This window comes from Leucopleurus acutus (assembly GCF_964270905.1).
Source record: "Leucopleurus acutus genome assembly, chromosome: 4".
NCBI lineage: Eukaryota > Metazoa > Chordata > Mammalia > Artiodactyla > Delphinidae > Leucopleurus > Leucopleurus acutus.
In genome coordinates this window covers 95,884,569-95,909,509 of record NC_139146.1, presented here as the reverse complement: position 1 = coordinate 95,909,509, position 24,941 = coordinate 95,884,569, and positions in this window count along the sequence as shown.

Here is a 24,941-nt window from a genome sequence, read left to right as displayed (position 1 = left end):
AGTGATAGGATTGGTGAGGTTCGGTTAGCAAATGCAGACTCTTTGAAGTCATATTGCATGGTACCCATTCCATGGGTCTCAACTCTCCAGGTTTAAGGGATTCTTCCTTCAGCTAAAACATGCATGTGGAACCCAGAGTATGATCCACCGTGTGATCGGGAAACGTGTTCAAATGTGTCTCAGTTTTCGTCCCCTGGTACTCGGGTGCAACATTCCAGACGCTTTACTAACACTCTCCCCACTTGGAGAGTCAGTGCCTTTAACCTCCTGTTTGGCCCAGTTTGCAATTTCTTCGGAAGATGAACAGGAATAAGGAGAAGCAATGGGAGACTATCTGTAGGTGTCTGGACGGGCAAATTTAACTCTCATTTCCCACCAGGAAGATAAATGAACCAAAGGCTCCCTGTGCCATGCTGGAACTAGATTAGGGCCTGAGGAGATCCTGCGGTGTTGCGGCCAGCTCACAAGATAGTGAGTTGAAGAAAGGAGCTCAGGGGCACTGTAATTCAGAAACCTGCGGAGTTATAAATGACAGCTATCATCCAAAATTATACTGAAGTAAGGCTGCGAAGAGGACTTGAATGCGGGGCAGAATTGCTGGAAACTGATTTCAGAACGTACACGGGAGTAGCTCTTAAAGCATAGGAAAAGAGACAGAACTTGGAAAATAATGCACTTGGCAAAAAAGGGCATATGTGTTTTATCCAGAGCTCTCATAACTGAGGGGAGGAGATTCCCAGCAGGCTCCAAGTGCCACCTGAGGGCTCACATTGCCAAGGCAACGTGAGCATGCCAGGCAGGAGTTACCTCACAGCAGAGGTCCCACCTCACAGAAGGGTGAGAAACCCAGCCAACATCAGACTCTCACCAGAGGGCCCACATCACCAAGGGGATGGGAACCAGGCAGGAGTGTCCCCACACCAGTGGGACAACATCATCGAAAGGTGAGGATCCCAGCACATGTGTCCTCAAACCAGAGGAACCACATCACCAAGGGGTTCGGAATGAGGCTGGCAGGACTGGCCTCACAACACAGGGTCCATAGAATATAAAAGTTGAAGAATCCAGCAGTTGGAACCTCCCAGCAAGTGGCCCAGAGCACCGAGGCTATGGGATCCAGGCCGCAGTGAACTCACAGCAGAGGGCCCACATCATGAACCTGTGAGCAGCCCAGCTGTTGGGACCTCAGAACAGAAGGCCCACATCCCCATTGGGATGGGAACCTGGCAGGAGTGGCTTTGCACCACTTAGCACATATCAGAAAATGTTAGGAGCCCAGCAGTTAGGGCCTGATGCCAGGGGGCCCTCATAACTGAGGGGAGGAGACTCCCAGCAGGTTCCAACTGCCAACAGAGGGACCACGTCTACAAGGTGGCATGCGCCAGCCAGGCAGTAGTGACCTCACAGCAGAGGGCCTATCTCACAGAAGGGTGAGGAACCGAGGCAGGATGAGACTCTCACCAGAGGGCCCACAACACCAAGGGGATGGGAACCAGTCAGGACTGTCCTCCCACCAGTGGGGCCACATCATCGAAAGGTGAGGAACCCAGCACATGTGGCCTCATATCAGAGGACATACATCACAAAGGGGATGGGAGTGAGGCAGGTAGGAGTAGCCTAAAAACAGAGGGCCCAAAGAATAAAAAAAGTGAGGAATCCAGCATTTGGAACCTCCCAGCAGGCGGCCGAGAGCACAGAAGCTATGGGATGCAGGCAGGAGTTAACTAACACCAGAGAGCCCACATCATGAAACTGTGAGCAACCCAGGCATTGGGACCTCAGAGCAGAAAGCCCACATCCCCATGGGGATGGGAACCTGACAGGAGTGTCCTGGCATCACTGGGCTCACATCAGAAAACGTGGGGAGCCCAGCAGTTAGAGCCTGATGCTAGAGGGCCGTCATCACCGAGGGCAGGAGGCTCCCAGCAGGTTCCATGTGCCAACAGAGGGCCCACGTCGCCAAGGTGATGTGTGCAAGTCAGGCAGGATTGACCTCACAGCAGAGGGCCTACCTCACAGAAGAGTGAGGAACCCAGCCAGGATAAGACTGTCACCAGAAGGCCCACATCACCAAGGGGATGGGAACCAGGCAGGAGTGTCCTCACACCAGTGGGGCCACATCATTGAAAGTTGCCTAACCCAGCACATGTGGCCTCAAACCAGAAGACCCACATCACGAAGGGGTTGCGAGTGAGGCAGGCAGGAGGAGCATCACAACACAGGACCCATAGAATACAAAAGTTGAGGAATCGAGCAGTTGGAACCTCCCAGCAGGCAGCCAAGACCACAGAGGCTATGGGATCCAGGCCACAGTGAACTAACACCAGAGAGCCCACATCATGAAACTGTGATCAACCCAGCCGTTGGAACCTCAGAGCAGAAGGCCCACATCCCCATGGGGATGGGAACCTAAGAGGAGTGCTTGAGCAACACTGGGCTCACTAAGAAAAGTTGGGGAGCCCAGCAGTTAGGGCCTGACGTCAGAGGGCCCTCATCACAGAGCTGAGGAGGCTCCCAGCAGGGTCCAATTGCCACCAGAGGGCTCATGTCAACAAGGCGAGGTGAGCAACCCAGGCAAGAGTTACCTGATAGTAGAGGGCCCACCTCACAGATGGGTGAGGAACCCAGCCAGGATCAGACTCTCACCAGAGGGCCCACATCACAAAGGGGATGGGACCCAGTCAGGATTATCCTCACACCAGTGGGGCCTCATCATCTTAAGGTGAGGAACCCAGCACATGTGTCCTCAAACCAGAGGACCCACATCACCAAGGGCCTTGGAGTGAGGTAGGCAGGAGTAGCCTCACAACACAGGGCACATAATATAAAAAAACGTGAGGATTCCAGCATTTAGACCTTCCAGCAGGCGGCCCAGAACACCGAGGCTATGGGATCCAGGCCACAGTGAACTCACAGCAGAGGGCCCACATCACAAAACTGTGAGCAACCCAGGAGTTGAGACCTCAGCGCAGAAGGACCACATCCCCATGGGAATGGGAACCTGGCTGGAGTGTCCTCGCACCACTGGGCGCACATCAGAAAATGTGGGGAGCCCACCATTTAGGGCCTGACGCCAGAGGGCCGTCATCACCGAGAGGAGGAGGCGCCCTGCACGCTCCAACTGCCACCAGAGGGCTCACGTCTCCAAGGTGACGTGTGCCAGCCAGGCAGGAGTGACCTCACAGCAGAGGGCCTACCTCACAGAACGTTGAGGAACCCAGCCAGGATTAGACTCTCGCCAGAGGGCCCACCTCACCAAGGGGATGGGAACCAGGCAGGAGTGTCCTCACACGAGTGGGGTCACATCATCGAAAGGTGAGGAACCCAGCACATGTGGCCTCAAATCAGAGGACACATATCACAAAGGGAATGGGAGTGAGGCAGGCAGGAGTAGCCTAAAAACAGAGGGCCCAAAGAATAAGAAAGGTGAGGAATCCAGCAGTTGGAACCTCCCAGCAGGCGGCCCAGAGCACAGAAGCTATGGGATGCAGGCAGGAGTGAACTAATACCAGAGAGCCCACATCATGAAACTGTGAGCAACCCAGGCTTTGGGACCTCAGAGCAGAAGGCCCACATCCCAATGGGGATGTGAACCTGGCTGGAGTGTCCTCGCACCACTGGGCGCACATCACAAAATGTGGGGAGCCCAGCAGTTAGGGCCTGACGCCAGAGGGCCCTCATCACCCAGGAGAGGAGGCTCCCAGCAGGCTCCAAGTGCCACCAGAGGGCTCATGTCCACAAGGCGAGGTGAGCAAGCCAGGCAGGAGTGACCTCACAGCAGACGGCCCACCTCACAGATGGGTGAGGAACCCAGCCAGGATCAGACTCTCAACAGAGGGCCCACATCACCAAGGGGATGTGAACCAGGCAGGAGTCTCCTAAGACCATTGGTCCCACATCATCGAAAGGTGAGGAACCCAGCACATGTGGCCTCAAACCAGACGACACACATCACGAAGGGGCTGGGAGTGAGGCAGGCAGGAGGATCCTCACAACAGAGGGCCCAAAAAATTAAAAAAGTGAGGAATCCAGCAGTTGGAACCTCCCAGCAGGCGGCCAAGAGCACAGAGGCTATGGGATCCAGGCCTCTGTGAACACCAGAGAGCCCACATCATGAAAATGTGAACAACCCAGCCGTTGGGACCTCAGAGCAGAAGGCCCACATCTCCATGGAGATGGGATCCTAAGAGGAGTGCCAAAGCATCACTGGGCTCCCTAAGAAAAGTTGGTGAGCCCAGCAGTTAGGGCCTGACGCAAGAGGGCCCTCATCACCGGGGGGAGGAGATTCCCAGCACGCTCCAACTGCCACCACATGGCTGACTTCACCAAGGCAATGTGTGCCAGCCATGCAGGAGTGACCTATCAGCAGAGGGTCTCCCTCACAGGTGGGTGAGGAACAAAGCCAGGAACAGACTCTCACCAGGGGGTCCACATAACCACGTGGATGAGAACCAGGCAGGAGTGTCCTCACACTAGTGGGGCCACATCATCGAAAGGTGAGGAACCCAGAAAAGGTGGCCACAAACCAGAGGACCCACATCACCAAGGGGTTGAGAGTGAGGTAGGTGTCTGGACGGGCATATTTAACACTCATTTCCCACCAGGAAGAGAAATTAACCAAAGGCTCAGCGTGCCCTGCCAGAAGCAGATTAGGGCCTGAAGCAGTCTTGCGGGTTTGCGGCCAGCTCACAAGAAAGCGAGTTGAAGAAAGGAGCTCAGGGGCCCTGTAATTCACAAACCTGGAGAGTTATAAATGACAGATAACGTCCAAAAATATATTGAAGTAAGGCTGCGAAGAGGACTTGAAAGTGGGGCAGAATTTCAGGAAACCGATTTCAGGAGGTAGACTGGATTTGCATTTAAAGCATAGGAAAAGAGGCAGAACATCGACAATGATGCACTTGGCAACAAAGGGCGTATGAGTTTGTTCCTGAATATATTCAGGAAAAAACACATACGCCCTTTTTGGCAAACCAAGCAAGCTTGCAATGGAAATCCGAACTATGAGTGTCACTTCCCCCCGGTCTAAAGGGCCATCTGAGAAAAGTGTAAAATCCAGAAAGGCAAGACAGGCCATGGGGAAAAAGGAGCCTTGTTATGCTGATGGGCGGGATGTAAATTGCCAACAGCCACTCTGGAGAAGTGTATGGTGTTTCCTGATACATCTGAAAAACAAAGCAACAGAGTCTAGGGCATTTCCACTTATGGTCCTATAGCTTAGGGAAATTAAAATCATAAAGACACAGCCACCCCAAAATTTGGGACGGCTCTGTTTACAGGAACCTCTTCTACAGTACGAGTTAAATATCCCAGAGAACAAATAATTGATAAAGAAGTTGCGGTACTTACGTACAACAGAATACCACTCAGCAATGAAATCTGTGTCACCAGGCCTGTACCAGCATAATGAGTGGATTGAGGCATGATGATTCTAAGTGAAATAAGTCACACAGAAAAAGAAACATCATAAGGTATCACTAATGCACGGAATGTAAACTTGGCTACACATGAACTGAATTACAAAACAGAACAGGGTCTCAAGATTAGAAAACCAACTTATGCTTGCTTAAGGGGAAAGGTGAGTTAAGGGGGTGCTGCATAAAACCAGAGTTTGAAATTAGCACAGATACCGTTCCATAAGCCAAATATGTAATAGACAAGACCTACCCCCTGCTCAACGAAATGGACTCAACAATGAGGTATCACCTCACACCTGTTAGAATGGGCATCATCTGAAAATCTACAAACAACAAATGCTGGAAAGGGTGTGGAGAAAAGGAACCCTCTTCCACTATTGTTGGGAATATAAATTGATACATTCACTATGGAGAACAATATGGAGTTTCTTAAGAAACTAATAATAGAATTACCATATATTACCATATGATACAGCAATCCCAGGACTGGACATATACCCAGACAAAACCATAAATCAAAAAGAGACATTCACCGCAATGTTCATTGCATCACTATTTACAATATCGAGGTAATGGAAGCAACCTAAATGCCCACAGACAGACGAATGCATAAAGCTGTGGTACATATATAAAATGGAATATTACTAAGCCATGAAAGGAATGAAATTGGGTCATTTGTAGAGACGTCGATGGATCTAGAGACTGTCATACAGAGTGAAGTAAGTCAGAAAGAGAAAAACAAATCTTGTATATTCATGCATATATGTGGAACCTAGAAGAACTGTACAGATTAACCGTTTTGCAAGGCATAAATAGAGCAACAGATATAGACAACAATCGTATGGACAACAAGGGGGGAAAGCTCTTGGAGGGGTGGTGGTGGGAGGAGTTGAGAGATTGGGATTGGCATGTAAACATTTATATGTATAAAATAGATAACCAATGAGAACCTGCTGTATAAAAATATAAAATAAAATTCAAAATTAAAAAGAAATAAAATTTAAAAAATAAAACAGAAAAAACAATTATTCCCTTCACATACATGTATTTATATGAATAAATTATTTCCATGCTTATATCTGTAAATACAAAAAAGAGGAATAAAATCTACCTTGAACCAAAAACGAAAAAGAGAAAAAAAAAAACAGAACCCACCAGTTACTCAGAGGAAAACCGTATCAGGGCACTTGCTCCAGTTGTAAACAATTCTGAAGTTGGTCAGTGGTGGGGAATCGTCTCCCATTCAGCCAGCAGCCCCCACACAACAAGCGTCCTCATTGCAAAGCTGGGGCACCGTGCCGAGGCATCTGTGAGTAAACGTGAGCTGAGCCCCAGGCCAGTTGCTGCTGAACTGTTCCCGCCCTTCCCAGGTAAAACACCTGAATATATACAAGGACTTGAAAGCCTAGAGGAAGGGCCATGGAGCCACACGAGTGACAGCATGCCAGCTGACTTGGTGCCTGCAGGCCAGCCAGGATGGTCCTGGCCCTGGGTGCTCTTCTGGAAGATTTCCATTTCCCTGCCTGAGATACCCGTCCTGTCCCTGCCCCCACTGCTTTTTTCCTTCCTCACCTCTGCCCAGGGAGAAATTCCAGCAGCAGGTATGGGTGACACATCCTCTTCTTTAGCAGGTGGCAGCCTGGCAACTGCTGCAGAAAGTCCAGCAGAGCCCCACTCACACTGGGCCACCCACAAAGCCGTGGCCTCTCACTCCCTCCCACCAGCCCAGCCCCGAGACTGCTGACAGGGCAGAGAAAATGGCGTCAGGCACAGCTGCAGGGGCTTTTGCTGCCTGGAGTGGTATTTATATTGATCTCAACCCAGGCACACCTGGGGAGGGCTGGCCGGCATGGTAAGGCTGCCCAGGTAGCCAATCATCACCCCTCAGGGGCTCACAGTTGCAGAAAATGGAACTTGCTGAACCGGCCAGGTCCAAGGAACAGGTGTGGGCTCCTGAGAGTCAGGATAGACAAGGGGCTGCAGCTTTGGCTTGTTTTCTAATCATTTTATCTGGCCCATGAGTGGGAGACAACTTCAAGAAAACCCTCTCCTAATGAGAGGAACCCAGGAGTCAGGGAGAGGAGGGGTGGGTGGTGGTTGGAGACAGAGGCCTGGTGCCCTGGGTGCAGTGGAAGTCTCTGGAAGACCAGGTGGAGGGAGGCCACACAGAGTGATGCCCAGGGTCACAGACCTGTCGGAGCTGCTGTTTGTTAGTTCAAGTCCTGTTCTGAGGTGCTCTGTGTCAGCTCTGAGCGACAGGTGAGCTGGGGGTGCTCTTCAATGAGGGCTATGTGCACGGTTCCTGTGTGCCCAGCCCTGCCACGGTACCTGCAAGGGTAGCTCTGTATCCTGGGAGGGGCCTGACCATGAGAGCCCCGTGGGCTGGGTTGGGGGTGGGGTACCTGCCCAGGAGAGCTCCATATCCTGGGATTGGCCTGACCACGAGAGCCCCATGGGCTGCTGGGGACCTGGTAAAGGATGTCAGGACAGTCAGTGAAGCCACCGAGGATATACCTCCAGTTACTCCTGATTCCTACACCCTGCTGGTCATTCTACCAACCACCAGGACATGGTATTCTGTATTAGTCTTCAATGATGCCTTCTTTTGTATTCCATTAGTCCCAGAGTCACAAGAAATTTTGGCTTGTGAGTGGCAGGACTCAACATACAACTAAAACAATACTTCCGGGCCGTCTTGCCCCAAGGGTTCAAAAATTCCCACACCATCTTTGGGGAAAGCTTAGCTAACGACCGAAAAGTTCTACCTCTGGAAAAGGAAACCCTCCTTCAATATGCAGACGACATTCTGATCGCCAGCCCTACTAAGGAGGCCTCTGAACTACCAAGCCAATAAAGGATAGAAGTTGTCCAAGAAAAAGCTCAAATATCACAGACTGCAGTGACCTGCCTGGGCTTCATTCTCACACAAGGTCAGAGAAGCCCATCCCAGGAAAGGGAAGAAACCATTTGCAGCCTTACCCCTTTCTAAAACTAGAAGACAGCTTAGGGGTTCCTGGGGAGGCCAGGGTTTGCTGCTTCTGGATCCCTAACTACAGTCTACTAGCTGGGCCTCTATATGAAACACTGAAAGGAAAAGATGATGATCCTTTTGAACAGAATCCAGAAGTGGCCTTTCAAGAATGGAAAGAGCAGTCAATTCAGACCCTTGCCCTGGAACTCCCTAATTGAGCTAAACCCTTTGACCTTTCCATTCCCGGTGAAAGGTGAATCGCCATTGGAGAATTAGTGCAAAAACTGGGACCACTTGAAATGGAACAACGCAAGAATGCCATCCAGGTAGGATAAACTACAGTCACCAAGGGGCTTGGCCCACTGCCACATCTGGCCAAGATACTGGCGGTATCTAAAAACCTGGAAATCAGCAGCCCAAAAGGCCACCTCCCTCCTAAGGGAAAAGGACCCCACGTGGTGATCCTAATCACCAACCATGCCCTGAAGTTGCAGGGTTCGCTCCGTGGGCACACCAACCTCGAGTGAGGAGGCCCTCCAACTCCAACATCCAGAGAGATAACCGGGGGCAACAGGGCACCATGACGACTCGTGTGAACATCACTTGACCTGGAGTTTCTCTCATAAAACAACAATAGTGTGTCCCGAAGGAGTAGACTACTGCTTGCAGGACTTCCTGCACCCAGAGGGGAGCTAATAATCTTGGCGGGGGAACCGTATATCACACTGTCACCATAGAAAAGCCTACAGACACCGTGATGATGGTGGCCAATAAGACCGGCTGGACTCCTGTTTACTTCAAAAGGCTGTTAACTCAGTGGCCATCATGGTCCTTGATCACCACTGACCCTGGACTGTCTGGGAGTTGAGCGGGCAGGGCTCTGACACCTGGTGCTGTTTTTACGTTAATTCAGGGGCCTAATTGAAGAAAGAGCAGACTACTGGTCAGAGCATCTAGGCTGGCAGAAACGGTCAGCCTAAGGTGGCCGAACAAATGTGGGGCGGGGTGAAACCGGCCCCCACAGCGTCTCTGCACATCTCTTTCCTGGACCCTTAAAGGTCATTAGAATCTATAACACTTCCAATGCTGGTGCTCAGGCGGACGAGCAGGGAGGCAGGGGTCCTGGGGCCAATCAACGTCACCTGGAGGCTGCTGGGGAGAAGTTCTGACCCTCGTCCCCTGGTATGAGGGCTCCCAACTCAGCACTCAGCAGTTACAGAAGAAGGGTCTGCACCCTCAGCACTCCAAGAATGAGGAACGGGACAAAAGGCAGAGGAGGGGTTTGTCCCCAGCAAAGCCCATTAAAAATCCCTGGGAGATAAAAATAGAATGTGGGCAATAAAGTCAAGTCTGACCTTTTTTATCCTTTGTGCTTTGTCTAATTTCACGTGCTCCTAGGGTCCCGCATGCAGAGGTTCCACACCCGGCACTTCAGACCAGATTTCCTGGTGCAGAATGGCTGGGTCGACACCTCAGCTCCTGGGGCCCAGTGCAGACTCCGAGATATAGAGCCTGAGCTGCAGCCAACCCGGCCCTTGAGAGCTCCGCCCCCTCCCTCCCACTGACTCTGACAGGATCTTTACACAGCAGCCCAGCCCACAGCCCACGGGGTAGTGCATGCTCTCACCTCTCCATTCTCTGATGAAAATATAAAGTTTCCTTTGCTTGGGAACCAAACTCAGTCTCGATCTGTTGGCCCCAATGACACTGGGCAGGGGGACCCTTGTTGGGGTCCACTCTGGAGGATCAGTAACAGAAATTGAGACTATTGTAACTTCAATGAACAGATGTGTGAGCCAAAATGTAGTTAACATAGAACAGTTTATAAGGCTCGGGTAAAATAAGATGTTTCTAACACTTCCATTTGATATTTCCATCACTTTATTATAAGCAAGTTCAGTGAAAAGGTTTGTCTTATTTGTCAGGTCAATATTAGAGAAATGAAGTGATTTCTTTCCAAGGATGTACATCTAATAATCTTGGTTAAAGCTTCAATCTTGTTTTAAATGCTTTTCCATTGAAAATGATACCTCTCTTTCAGCTCCCCCATTTCTGAGAAGTATAAAATCTTATAATTTATTATTACCAAAGGGGAAAGGTGGGAGGAGGGATAAATTAACAGTTTGGAATTAACACATACACACTGCTATGTATAAAATAGATCATCAACAAGGAACTACTGTATAGCACAGGGAACTACACTCAATATTGTGCAATAACCTATAAGGGGAAATAATCGGAAAAAGAACAGATATTTTTATTGACATCATCTATCAATGACAGTTAAAGTGTAACCTAAGGGAAGCCAGTGGTGAGTGCTTCTGACCCTGAAGACTTCAGTCATCTAAAGTTTGCACTCTGCCTACTTCCCAAGGCCCTTAATGAACATATGTGTAGCCGTAGCTTAAAAAACTCCCCAGTTTGGGTTTCGGGGAGACACTGATTTTGAAAAAGCCCTGGTGTTCTCCTTACATGAATGGGACTCTTCCTACTGCTAAAACATGTCTGTCACATCCAGAGGATGGTATACCGTCTGATCGGGAAGAGTTTGGAAAAGGCATCTCATCTCCTCATCTCCTGGTGCTCGGGTTCACCCCTCCAGCGTCTTTACTAACAGTCTCCCCACTTGGAGATGTCAACACTGTCAACATCCTGTTGCATACAGTTTGGAATTTGTCCAGAGGATGAAGCGGAAGGATGAGGAACAATGAGAGACAAGTCCTAGGTGTTCAGACAGGCACATGTCACTCTAATTTCCCATCAGGAAGATGAATTGACCAAAGGCTAGGGTTGCCCATGGAAACAGTATAGGGCTTGAGGAAATCCCACTGCTTTGTGGCCAGTTCCCATAAACACAAGTTGAACAATGGAACTCAGGGGCAGTAAAATTCACAAAACTGCAGAGTTGAAAATATCTATCACTGAAAAATGTCTTGAGGAAAGTCAGAGAAAAGGATTGGCAAGCAAGGGAGAATGGCAGGAAAGGGATTTGAGGAGGTAGAAAGGACTCGCCATTAAGCACAAGAAAAGGGGCTGAACATTGCCGACATTGCAGTTGGCCAAAAAGGCTGTATGTGTTGTTTTCTGTATATATTCAAGAAAAGGGCATACACTTTTTTAGCCAACCAAACAGGTGGGCACTGGAAATCAATACTACAAAAGATATCACTTCGCATCAGTCAGAAGAGCCATCCTCATAAAGTGTAAACGCCAGAAATGCAGGACAGGGCAAGGAGAAGAGGGAGCCCTGTGAGGCTTATAGTGGAAATGTATATTGCCAACGGCCATTCTGGAGAAGTGTATTGTGTTTACTAAAGCATCTAAAAAATGAGCTACAGAGCATAGGGCACTTGCACTCATGGGCGTATATCTTGGGAAAAACAAAAATCGAGAGGACACAGGCACCCCAATGTTTACTGCCCCTCTGTTTAAAAGATCCTCGACTAGGATATAACTTAAATGTCTCTGGAGGGAAAAAATGGATAGAGATGTGGTACTTATGTAGAGTGGAATATTACTCAGCCTGGAAATCAATGAAATATGACCAGTTGTAACAACTCCGGAGGAGTTACGTATGATCATTCTAAGTGACATAATTCAAAAAGAAAAAGACACATATCATAAGATATCACTTAAAGGTGGAATCCAAAATGGCTACACATGAAATAAATTACAAAACAAAAACATAGTCAAATATGTAGAAAATACGCGTGAGGCTGCTAAACGGGAAAGGTGGGGAGGGGTGAGGCATCATCCAGGAGGTTGAAATTAGCAAAGATACCATTCCAAATACCAAACTGATAATCAACAAGGCCTACACGGTAGCTAAAAGAACTGCACTCAGCACACTCAAGTCACCGGAAAAGAATATCTATGACTGGTAAGAATCTGAAAAAGAATTTATTGATGTCTCTCTGTACGTGAATCAAGTGGATGTACAGCAGCAAGAAACAGAGCTTTGAAAATCAGCTGTAACCAATATAGTAATAAATTGAAAAAAATAAACGACAGAGAGACAGAGAAAACCTCTTACAACTTTTCCTCAGGGACGGTGATGCAACATGGATTGAACACATCTAGACCCACAGCAGGATGAGACATAAGGCTGGAAACTGTTCGCGCTAAGAGAAATGTGAGGTTGGGTGAGGAAATGCACACCCTTTAAAGTAATACTACCTGGTACCCATTCAATGGGTCCCAAATCTGCAGGTTCAAGGAATCTTCCTACAGCTAAAACATGCATGGAAAACCCAGAGGACTGTACACCATGTGATCGGGAGATGTGTCTAAAATGCACCTCATTTATCCTCTCCTGGTGCTCCTGTTCATCATTCCAGCCACGTTACTTAGAATCTCCCCACTTAGAGAATCAGCACATTTAAACTTCTGTTTCACACATTTTGCAAATTGTGAGGAGGATGAACGGGAACAGGGGGAACCAATGAGAGAATAGTTGTAGGGGTTTGGACGGGCACATGTCACTCTAATTTCCCATTAAGAATAAGAATTAAAAAAAGGCTCAGCCCGCCTCGCCGGAGCCAAAATAGGGCCTGAAGCAATCCTGCGGTTTTGAGGCCAGCTCACAAAAGAGCAACTTAAAAAATGGAGCTCAGGGTCACTGCAATTCACAAACCTGCAGAGTTATAAATGAAAACTAACGTCCAAAAATATGTTGAGGTAAGGCAAAGAAGAGGATCTGAATGCAAGACAGAATTGCAAGAAACAGATTTCAAGAGATAGATTGGACTCGCCTTTAAAGCACATGAAAAGCGGCAGAATTTCGACAACGATGCAGTTGGCCCAAAAGGGAGTATGCGTTTTTTCCTGAATATATCCAGGAAAAAACGCATACGCACTTTATGGGCAACCAAGCAAGCAAGCAATGCAAATGTGCACAACAAAGAAGTCTCATTTCCCACCGGTCAAAAGGGCCATCCGAAAAAATTGTAAACACCAGAAATGCAGGACAGGCCATGGAGAACAGGGAGCCTTTATACGCTGATGGACAGTGTGTGAACTGCCGAGAGCCACTCTGGAGAAGTGTATGGTGGTTCCTAAATCATCTAAAAAACAGAGCGACAGAGCATAGGGCACTTCCAATCACGGGAGTATATCTAGGGAAGTCTAAAAATCAACAAGACACAAGCACACCACAGTTTAGGGCTACTCTGTTTACAAGAACCTCAACTTCAGTACACCTTAAATATCCCAGGAAAGAGAACAATGGATAAAGAAAATGTGGTACTTATGTACAATGGAATATCTCTTCACCATGAAATCAATGTAATAAGGCTAGTAGAAGGATAAAGAGTGGATTGAGGTCCGATAATACTACTTGAAATAAGTCAAACAGAAAAAGAAACATATCATCAGATATCACTTATAGAGGGAGGATAAATATGGCTGCACAAAAAATGAATTACAAAACAGAACAGTGTCTCACATTTAGAAAACACACTTATGTCAGCTTAAGGGGAAAGGAGAGGTGGGGTGATGCATAAAACCAGAGTTTGAAATTAGCACAGATACCGTTCAATAAACCAAAATAGGTATCAGAAAAGATCTACACCTTGCTCAATGAACTGGCCTCAACACACCCTATACACCGCAGAGAAATATATCTGAGTAATAAGAATCTTAAAACCCATGTATTGATATATCTCCATAAGGGAATCAAGTGTGCGCAGAGCGGCACAAACACAGCAGTGAAAATGAGCTAAACCCCTTTATAGAAATAAATTTTAAAACCAAAACGCAGAAACAATGAAAGAGAGAAAAATTCTTACAAAATTCGCTCAGGGGCTGTGATGCAACCTGGAATGACCACATATAAACCCACAGCTGGATAAGACATAAGGCTGGACACTTGGGGCTGAAAGGATTGGTGAGCTTTGGTGAGCAACTGCCGAAAGTTTAATGCAATACTTCATGCTACTTATTCCAAGGGTCCCAACACTCCAAGTTGAAGGGAATCTTCCTAGAGCTAAACCATGCATGGGAAATCCAGCGGATGGTATACCATATGATCGGGAAAGGTTTCTAAAATGCACCTCATTTTCCTCTCCTGGGGCTCCGGATCAACATTCCAGCCACTTTACTAACAACATCTCCACATGGAGAGTCAATGCCTTTAAGTTCCGGAATCACACAGTCTGCAGTTAGTGCGGAAAATGAATGGGAATAGGGGGAACAAGTGAGAAAATAGCTGTAGCGGTTTCAATGGGCACATGTCACTCTAATTTCACATCAGGAAGAAGAATTAACCAAAGGCAGAGCAAGGCGCCCCAGAAGAAGAATAGGGCCTGAAGAAATCCTGTGGATATGAGGCAAGATCACAAAAATAAGAGCTGAAAAATGGAGCTAAGGGCCATTGCAATTCAAAAACCTGCAGAGTTATGAAGGCCAACTATTTTCCAAAAGTATATTGAGATAAGGCTATGAAGAGGCACTGAGAGCAAGGTAGAACTGCAGGAAACCGATTGCAGGAGGTAGACTGGAATTGCATGTAAAGCATAGGAAAAGAGGCAGAACGTCCACAATAATGCACTTGGCCAAAAAGGGCGTATGCGTTTTTTCCTGAATATATTCAGGAAGAAACGCATACGCCCTTTCTGGCCAACAAAGCAAACTCGCAAACAAAATCTGCACTACAATGAAGTCTCACTTCACCCCAGTCAAAGGGCCATCTGAAAAAAGTGTAAAATCCAGAAAGGCAGGACAGGCCATGGAGAACTGGGAGCCTTGTTATGCTGATGGGAGGCATGTAAATTGCCAACAGCCACTCTGGAGAAGTGTATGGTGTTTCCTGAAACATCCAAAAAACAAAGCAACAGAGCTGAGGGCACTTCCAATTACGGTCCTATAGCTTAGGGAAATTAAAATCAAAAAGACACAGCTACCCCAAAGTTTGGGACAGCTCTGTTTACAAGAACCTTGTTTACGGTACAGGTTCAAAATCGCAGAAAGCGAAAAATGGATGAAGAAGTTGTGGTACTTACGTACAATGCAATATCACTCAGCAATGAAATCTATGTCACAGGCCCCTAGCAGCATAATGAGTGGATTCAGGTATGATGATTCTAAGTGAAATAAGTCACACAGAAAAAGGAACATCATATGATATCACTACTACACGGAATGTAAACTTGGCTACACAAGATCTGAATTACAAAACAGAGCAGGCTGTCAAATGTAGAAAACCAACTTATGCTTGCTTAAGGGGAAAGGTGAGTTGGGGTGCTGCATAAAACCAGAGATTGAAATTAGCACAGATACCGTTCCATAAGCCAAATATGTAATAGACAAGAGCTACTCCTTGCTCAACGAAGTGGACTCAACACCCCATATTAAACGCCTAAGAATATACCTTACTAGTAAGAATCTTAAAACCTATGGATTTATATGTCTCCGAAAGAGAATCAAGCATGTGTACAGCTGCATAAGCGCAGCAGTGATAGGATTGGTGAGGTTCGTGAGCAAATGCAGACCCTTTGAAGTCATATTGCATGGTACCCATTCCATGGGTCTCAACTCTCCATGTTTAAGGGATTCTTCCTTCAGCTAAAACATGCATGTGGAACCCACAGTATGATCCACCGTGTGATCGGAAAACGTGTTCAAATGTGTCTCAGTTTTCGTCCCCTGGTACTCGGGTACAACATTCCAGATGCTTTATTAACACTCTCCCCACGTGGAGAGTCAGTGCCTTTAAACTCCTGTTTGGCCCAGTTTGCAATTTCTGTGGAAAATGAACAGGAATAGGGAGAACCAATGAGAGACTAGGTGGAGGTGTCTGGACGGGCAAATTTAACTCTCATTTCCCACCAGGAAGAGGAATTAACCAAAGGCCCAGCATGCCGTGCCGGAACCAAACTAGGGCCGGAAGCAATCCTGCGGTGTTGCGGCCAGCTCACAAGAAAGCGAGTTGAAGAAAGGAGCTCAGGGGCACTGTAATTCACAAACCTACAGAATTATAAATGACAGCCATCTTCCAAAAACATCTTAAAGTAAGGCTGCCAAGAGGAGTTGAAAGCGGGGCAGAATTGCAGGAAACCGATTTCAGGAGGTAGACTGGAATTGCATGTAAAGCATAGGAAAAGAGGCAGAACGTCCACAATGATGCACTTGGCCAAAAAGGGCGTATGCGTTTCTTCCTGAATATATTCAGGAAAAAACGCATACGCCCTTTTTGGCCAACCAAGCAAGCTTGCAAAGGAAATCTGCACTACAATGAAGTCTCACTGCCCCCCGGTCAAAAGGGCCATCCAAAAAAAGTGTAAAATCCAGAAAGGCAGGACAGGCCATGGAGAACTGGGAGCCTTGTTATGCTGATGGGCGGGATGTAAATTGCCAACAACCACTCTGGAGAAGTGTATGGTGTTTCCTGAAACATCCAAAAAACCAAGCAACAGAGCCTAGGGCATTTCCACTTATTGTCGTATAGCTTAGGGAAATAATAATCAAAAAACACAGCCTCCCCAAAGTTTGGGACGGCTCTGTTTACAAGAACCTCGTTTACGGTACAGGTTCAATATCACAGAAAGCGAAAAATGGATAAAGAAATTGTGGTACTTACGTACAATGCAATATCACTCAGCAAAGAAATCTATGTCATCAGGCCCGTGACAGCATAATGAGTGGATTCAGGTATGATGATTCTAAGAGAAATAAGTCACACAGAAAAAGAAACATCATAAGATATCACTACTACACGGAATGTAAACTTGGCTACACAGGAACTGAATTACAAAACAGAACAGTGTGTCAAATGTAGAAAACCAACTTATGCTTGCTTAAGGGGAAAGGTGAGTTGGGGTGCTGCATGAAACCAGAGATTGAAATTAGCACAGACACCGTTCCATAAGCCAAATATGTAATAGACAAGAGCTACTCCTTGCTCAACGAAGTAGACTCAACACCCAATATTAAACGCCTAAGAATATACCTGACTAGTAAGAATCTTAAAACCTATGGATTTATATGTCTCCGAAAGAGAATCAAGGGTGTGTACAGCGGCATAAACGCAGTAGTGATAGGATTGGTGAGGTTCGGTGAGCAAATGCAGACCCTTTGAAGTCATATTGCATGGTACCCATTCCATGGGTCTCAACTCTCCAGGTTTAAGGGATTTTTCCTTCAGCTAAAACATGCATGTGGAACCCAGAGTATAATCCACCGTGTGATCGGGATACGTGTTCAAATGTGTCTCAGTTTTCATCCCCTGGTACTCGGGTGCAACATTCCAGACGCTTTACTAACACTCTCCCCACTTGGAGAGTCAGTGCCTTTAACCTCTTGTTTGGCCCAGTTTGCAATTTCTGCGTAAGATAAACAGGAAGAGGGAGAACCAATGAGAGACTAGGTGGAGGTGTCTGGACGGGCAAATTTAACTCTCATTTCCCACCAGGAAGAGGAATTAACCAAAGGCTCCGTGTGCCATACTGGAAATAGATTAGGGCCTGAGGAGATCCTGCGGTGTTGCGGCCAGCTCACAAGAAAGCGAGTTGAAGAAAGGAGCTCAGGGGCACTGTAATTCACAAACCTGCAGAGTTATAAATGACAGCTATCTTCCAAAAATATATTGCAGTAAGGCTGCCAAGAGGAGTTGAATGCGGGGCATAATTGCAGGGAAACGATTTCAGGAGGTAGACTGGAATTGTATGTAAAGCATAGGAAAAGAGGCAGAACGTCCACAATGATGCACTTGGCCAAAAAGGGCGTATGCGTTTTTTCCTGAATATATTCAGGAAAAAACGCATACGCCCTTTTTGGCCAACCAAGCAAGCTTGCAAAGGAAATCTGCACTACAATGAAGTCTCACTGCCCCCCGGTCAAAAGGGCTATCTGAAAAAAGTGTAAAATCCAGAAAGACAGGACAGGCCATGGAGAACTGGGAGCCTTGTTATGCTGATGGGCGGCATGTAAATTGCCAACAGCCACTCTGGAGAAGTGTATGGTGTTTCCTGAAACATCCAAAAACAAAGCAACAGAGCCTAGGGCACTTCCACTTATGGTCCTATAGCTTAGGGAAATTAAAATCCAAAAGACACAGCTACCCCAAAGTTTGGGCCGGCTCTGTTTACAAGAACCTCGTTTACGGTACAAGTTCAATATCACAGAAAGCGAAAAATGGATAAAGAAGTTGTGGTACTTACGTACAATGCAATATCACTCAGCAATGAAATCTATGTCATCAGGCCCGTAGCAGCATAATGAGGGGATTCAGGTACGATGATTCTAAGTGAAATAAGTCACACAGAAAAAGAAACATCATAAGATATCACTACTACACGGAATGTAAACTTGGCTACACAAGAACTGAATTACAAAACAGAACAGGGCCTCAAATGTAGAAAACCAACTTATGCTTGCTTAAGGGGAAAGGTGAGTTGGGGTGCTTCATAAAACCAGAGATTGAAATTAACACAGATACCGTTCCATAAGCCAAATATGTAATAGACAAGAGCTACTCCTTGCTCAACGAAGTGGACTCAACACCCCATATTAAACGCCTAAGAATATACCTGACTAGTAAGAATCTTAAAACCTATGGATTTATAGGTCTCCGAAAGAGCATCAAGCGTGTGTACAGCGGCATAAGCGCAGCAGTGATAGGATTGGTGAGGTTCGTGAGCAAATGCAGACCCTTTGAAGTCATATTGCATGGTACCCATTCCATGGGTCTCAACTCTCCATGTTTAAGGGATTCTTCCTTCAGCTAAAACATGCATGTGGAACCCACAGTATGATCCACCGTGTGATCGGAAAACGTGTTCAAATGTGTCTCAGTTTTCGTCCCCTGGTACTCGGGTACAACATTCCAGATGCTTTATTAACACTCTCCCCACATGGAGAGTCAGTGCCTTTAACCTCCTGTTTGGCCCAGTTTGCAATTTCTGTGGAAAATGAACAGGAATAGGGAGAACCAATGAGAGACTAGGTGGAGGTGTCTGGACGGGCAAATTTAACTCTCATTTCCCACCAAGAAGAGGAATTAACCAAAGGCCCAGCATGCCGTGCCGGAACCAAACTAGGGCCGGAAGCAATCCTGCGGTGTTGCGGCCAGCTCACAAGAAAGCGAGTTGAAGAAAGGAGCTCAGGGGCACTGTAATTCACAAACCTACAGAATTATAAATGACAGCCATCTTCCAAAAACATCTTAAAGTAAGGCTGCCAAGAGGAGTTGAAAGCGGGGCAGAATTGCAGGAAACCGATTTCAGGAGGTAGACTGGAATTGCATGTAAAGCATAGGAAAAGAGGCAGAACGTCCACAATGATGCACTTGGCCAAAAAGGGCGTATGCGTTTCTTCCTGAATATATTCAGGAAAAAACGCATACGCACTTTTTGGCCAACCAAGCAAGCTTGCAAAGGAAATCTGCACTACAATGAAGTCTCACTGCCCCCCGGTCAAAAGGGCCATCCAAAAAAAGTGTAAAATCCAGAAAGGCAGGACAGGCCATGGAGAACTGGGAGCCTTGTTATGCTGATGGGCGGGATGTAAATTGCCAACAACCACTCTGGAGAAGTGTATGGTGTTTCCTGAAACATCCAAAAAACCAAGCAACAGAGCCTAGGGCATTTCCACTTATTGTCGTATAGCTTAGGGAAATAATAATCAAAAAACACAGCCTCCCCAAAGTTTGGGACGGCTCTGTTTACAAGAACCTCGTTTACGGTACAGGTTCAATATCACAGAAAGCGAAAAATGGATAAAGAAATTGTGGTACTTACGTACAATGCAATATCACTCAGCAAAGAAATCTATGTCATCAGGCCCGTGACAGCATAATGAGTGGATTCAGGTATGATGATTCTAAGAGAAATAAGTCACACAGAAAAAGAAACATCATAAGATATCACTACTACACGGAATGTAAACTTGGCTACACAGGAACTGAATTACAAAACAGAACAGTGTGTCAAATGTAGAAAACCAACTTATGCTTGCTTAAGGGGAAAGGTGAGTTGGGGTGCTGCATGAAACCAGAGATTGAAATTAGCACAGACACCGTTCCATAAGCCAAATATGTAATAGACAAGAGCTACTCCTTGCTCAACGAAGTGGACTCAACACCCAATATTAAACGCCTAAGAATATACCTGACTAGTAAGAATCTTAAAACCTATGGATTTATATGTCTCCGAAAGAGAATCAAGGGTGTGTACAGCGGCATAAACGCAGTAGTGATAGGATTGGTGAGGTTCGGTGAGCAAATGCAGACCCTTTGAAGTCATATTGCATGGTACCCATTCCATGGGTCTCAACTCTCCAGGTTTAAGGGATTTTTCCTTCAGCTAAAACATGCATGTGGAACCCAGAGTATAATCCACCGTGTGATCGGGATACGTGTTCAAATGTGTCTCAGTTTTCATCCCCTGGTACTCGGGTGCAACATTCCAGACGCTTTACTAACACTCTCCCCACTTGGAGAGTCAGTGCCTTTAACCTCTTGTTTGGCCCAGTTTGCAATTTCTGCGTAAGATAAACAGGAAGAGGGAGAACCAATGAGAGACTAGGTGGAGGTGTCTGGACGGGCAAATTTAACTCTCATTTCCCACCAGGAAGAGGAATTAACCAAAGGCTCCGTGTGCCATACTGGAAATAGATTAGGGCCTGAGGAGATCCTGCGGTGTTGTGGCCAGCTCACAAGAAAGCGAGTTGAAGAAAGGAGCTCAGGGGCACTGTAATTCACAAACCTGCAGAGTTATAAATGACAGCTATCTTCCAAAAATATATTGCAGTAAGGCTGCCAAGAGGAGTTGAATGCGGGGCATAATTGCAGGGAACCGATTTCAGGAGGTAGACTGGAATTGTATGTAAAGCATAGGAAAAGAGGCAGAACGTCCACAATGATGCACTTGGCCAAAAAGGGCGTATGCGTTTTTTCCTGAATATATTCAGGAAAAAACGCATACGCACTTTTTGGCCAACCAAGCAAGCTTGCAAAGGAAATCTGCACTACAATGAAGTCTCACTGCCCCCCGGTCAAAAGGGCTATCTGAAAAAAGTGTAAAATCCAGAAAGACAGGACAGGCCATGGAGAACTGGGAGCCTTGTTATGCTGATGGGCGGCATGTAAATTGCCAACAGCCACTCTGGAGAAGTGTATGGTGTTTCCTGAAACATCCAAAAACAAAGCAAAAGAGCCTAGGGCACTTCCACTTATGGTCCTATAGCTTAGGGAAATTAAAATCCAAAAGACACAGCCACCCCAAAGTTTGGGCCGGCTCTGTTTACAAGAACCTCGTTTACGGTACAAGTTCAATATCACAGAAAGCGAAAAATGGATAAAGAAGTTGTGGTACTTACGTACAATGCAATATCACTCAGCAATGAAATCTATGTCATCAGGCCCGTAGCAGCATAATGAGGGGATTCAGGTACGATGATTCTAAGTGAAATAAGTCACACAGAAAAAGAAACATCATAAGATATCACTACTACACGGAATGTAAACTTGGCTACACAAGAACTGAATTACAAAACAGAACAGGGCCTCAAATGTAGAAAACCAACTTATGCTTGCTTAAGGGGAAAGGTGAGTTGGGGTGCTTCATAAAACCAGAGATTGAAATTAACACAGATACCGTTCCATAAGCCAAATATGTAATAGACAAGAGCTACTCCTTGCTCAACGAAGTGGACTCAACACCCCATATTAAACGCCTAAGAATATACCTGACTAGTAAGAATCTTAAAACCTATGGATTTATAGGTCTCCGAAAGAGAATCAAGCGTGTGTACAGCGGCATAAGCGCAGCAGTGATAGGATTGGTGAGGTTCGGTGAGCAAATGCAGACCCTTTGAAGTCATATTGCATGGTACCCATTCCATGGGTCTCAACTCTCCAGGTTTAAGGGATTCTTCCTTCAGCTAAAACATGCATGTGGAACCCAGAGTATGATCCACCGTGTGATCGGAAAACGTGTTCAAATGTGTCTCAGTTTTCGTCCCCTGGTACTCGGGTGCAACATTCCAGATGCTTTACTAACACTCTCCCCACTTGGAGTGTCAGTGACTTTAACCTCCTGTTTGGCCCAGTTTGCAATTTCTGTGGAAAATGAACAGGAATAGGGAGAACCAATGAGAGACTAGGTGGAGGTGTCCGGACGGGCAAATTTAACTCTCATTTCCCACCAGGAAGAGGAATTAACCAAAGGCTCAGCGTGCCATGCCGGAATCACACTAGGGTCCGAAGCAATCCTGCGGTGTTGCGGCCAGCTCACAAGAAAGCGAGTTGAAGAAAGGAGCTCAGGGGCACTGTAATTCACAAACCTGCAGAGTTATAAATGACAGCCATCTTCCAAAAATATATTAAAGTAAGGCTGCCAAGAGGAGTTGAAAGCGGAGCAGAATTGCAGGAAACCGATTTCAGGAGGTAGACTGGAATTGCATGTAAAGCATAGGAAAAGAGGCAGAATGTCCACAATGATGTACTTGGCCAAAAAGGGCGTATGCGTTTTTTCCTGAATATATTCAGGAAAAAACGCATACGCCCTTTTTGGCCAACCAAGCAAGCTTGCAAAGGAAATCTGCACTACAATGAAGTCTCACTGCCCCCCGGTCAAAAGGGCCATCTGAAAAAAGTGTAAAATCCAGAAAGGCAGGACAGGCCATGGAGAACTGGGAGCCTTGTTATGCTGATGGGCGGGATGTAAATTGCCAACAGCCACTCTGGAGAAGTGTATGGTGTTTCCTGAAACATCCAAAAAACCAAGCAACAGAGCCTAGGGCATTTCCACTTATGGTCGTATAGCTTAGGGAAATAATAATCAAAAAGACACAGCCTCCCCAAAGTTTGGGATGGCTCTGTTTACAAGAACCTCGTTTACGGTACAGGTTCAATATCGCAGAAAGCGAAAAATGGATAAAGAAATTGTGGTACTTACGTACAATGCAATATCACTCAGCAAAGAAATCTATGTCATCAGGCCCGTGACAGCATAATGAGTGGATTCAGGTATGATGATTCTAAGAGAAATAAGTCACACAGAAAAAGAAACATCATAAGATATCACTACTACACGGAATGTAAACTTGGCTACACAGGAACTGAATTACAAAACAGAACAGGGTGTCAAATGTAGAAAACCAACTTATGCTTGCTTAAGGGGAAAGGTGAGTTGGGGTGCGGCATAAAATCAGAGATTGAAATTAGCACAGATACTGTTCCATAAGCCAAATATGTAATAGACAAGAGCTACTCCTTGCTCAACGAAGTGGACTCAACACCCCATATTAAACGACTAAGAATATACCTGACTAGTAAGAATCTTAAAACCTATGGATTTATATGTCTCCGAAAGAGAATCAAGCGTGTGTACAGTGTCATAAACCCAGCAGTGATAGGATTGGTGAGGTTCGGTTAGCAAATGCAGACTCTTTGAAGTCATATTGCATGGTACCCATTCCATGGGTCTCAACTCTCCAGGTTTAAGGGATTCTTCCTTCAGCTAAAACATGCATGTGGAACCCAGAGTATGATCCACCGTGTGATCGGGAAACGTGTTCAAATGTGTCTCAGTTTTCGTCCCCTGGTACTCGGGTGCAACATTCCAGACGCTTTACTAACACTCTCCCCACTTGGAGAGTCAGTGCCTTTAACCTCCTGTTTGGCCCAGTTTGCAATTTCTTCGGAAGATGAACAGGAATAAGGAGAAGCAATGGGAGACTATCTGTAGGTGTCTGGACGGGCAAATTTAACTCTCATTTCCCACCAGGAAGATAAATGAACTAAAGGCTCCGTGTGCCATGCTGGAACTAGATTAGGGCCTGAGGAGATCCTGCGGTGTTGCGGCCAGCTCACAAGATAGTGAGTTGAAGAAAGGAGCTCAGGGGCACTGTAATTCAGAAACCTGCGGAGTTATAAATGACAGCTATCATCCAAAATTATACTGAAGTAAGGCTGCGAAGAGGACTTGAATGCGGGGCAGAATTGCTGGAAACTGATTTCAGAACGTACACGGGAGTAGCTCTTAAAGCATAGGAAAAGAGACAGAACTTGGAAAATAATGCACTTGGCAAAAAAGGGCATATGTGTTTTATCCAGAGCTCTCATAACTGAGGGGAGGAGATTCCCAGCAGGCTCCAAGTGCCACCTGAGGGCTCACATTGCCAAGGCAACGTGAGCATGCCAGGCAGGAGTTACCTCACAGCAGAGGTCCCACCTCACAGAAGGGTGAGAAACCCAGCCAACATCAGACTCTCACCAGAGGGCCCACATCACCAAGGGGATGGGAACCAGGCAGGAGTGTCCCCACACCAGTGGGACAACATCATCGAAAGGTGAGGATCCCAGCACATGTGTCCTCAAACCAGAGGAACCACATCACCAAGGGGTTCGGAATGAGGCTGGCAGGACTGGCCTCACAACACAGGGTCCATAGAATATAAAAGTTGAGGAATCCAGCAGTTGGAACCTCCCAGCAAGTGGCCCAGAGCACCGAGGCTATGGGATCCAGGCCGCAGTGAACTCACAGCAGAGGGCCCACATCATGAACCTGTGAGCAGCCCAGCTGTTGGGACCTCAGAACAGAAGGCCCACATCCCCA